Consider the following 813-nt stretch of genomic DNA (forward strand, 5'->3'; position numbering starts at 1 on the left):
GTCGGTCTGGAACTCCTGACCTCAGTTGATCTGCCCGCCTCGATCTCCCAAAGTGCTGGGATTACAGGCATGAGCCACCGTGCCAGGTCACGTCAGTTTTTTGTTTTATTTTTAATGCCATTAACACATCTATATGTCCTCTATGAAAAGATGTCCATAATATACTCAGTGGACAAAGCAAGTTCGAAACGATTTTAAAGACTTGTACATAGAAACATTTCTGATAAGGTACAAACAAAAATGATACTGAGTGGAAGATTGAGAGACACATTTGTCTGCATTGTTTGAATTTTTTTTACAAGCTTACAACACTTCTGTAATTTCTTTTTTTTTTTTTAATTAAACACAAAGTCATGCCAAAAGTCCAAATAACTATATTAGCTTTGAAAAAAAATCCATTTGGCCCAATATATGCACGTAGCAAATACAGATCGCTATCATAATTTGCAGAGCACATTTATTACTTATATCCTTAATTCTCTGACTGGCATAAGAGCAGGGTTGGATGTCTGCGCTAGAAAGAAAACTTCCAAAATGAGCCCCAAACTTGCCTCAAGCGCCACGCAAGCGTCCAGCCTTCGCTGCTGAGTCCCACGCCGTGACTGAGCCGGGGACCCAGCTGCGGCCGAAATTCCGCGCGTTGCTCTGGCCCGGTGCTCGGCTGCGCCCCGCCCAGCTTTCGTTTCCCATTGAATGGAAAGCGAAACTTAAAGCGGCCTCCGCGCCAGGAACCGGGCGCCAGCGTGCCGGGAAACCCGGCCGGCCCAAGCCTCCCGCGGCGGCCGTCGCAACCGCGCACCTGCTCCAGACATC

At 47.2% G+C, this 813-nt stretch overlaps 1 protein-coding gene across 1 annotated transcript in view; it reads right to left on the reverse strand.

The window, feature by feature from the left end:
* The window catches only part of USP18 (ubiquitin specific peptidase 18), a 48,334-nt gene extending 47,527 nt beyond the window's left edge, over positions 1–807 (reverse strand). The window contains exon 1 of the mRNA XM_011945644.1: positions 552–807. The gene's annotated coding sequence lies outside the window, so the exon portion shown is untranslated. The remainder of the gene's footprint in view (positions 1–551) is intronic.
* Between the last annotated feature and the right edge of the window lie 6 nt (positions 808–813).

The sequence above is a fragment of the Colobus angolensis genome, unplaced genomic scaffold (assembly GCF_000951035.1).
Source record: "Colobus angolensis palliatus isolate OR3802 unplaced genomic scaffold, Cang.pa_1.0 Scaffold242, whole genome shotgun sequence".
NCBI classification, from domain to species: domain Eukaryota; kingdom Metazoa; phylum Chordata; class Mammalia; order Primates; family Cercopithecidae; genus Colobus; species Colobus angolensis.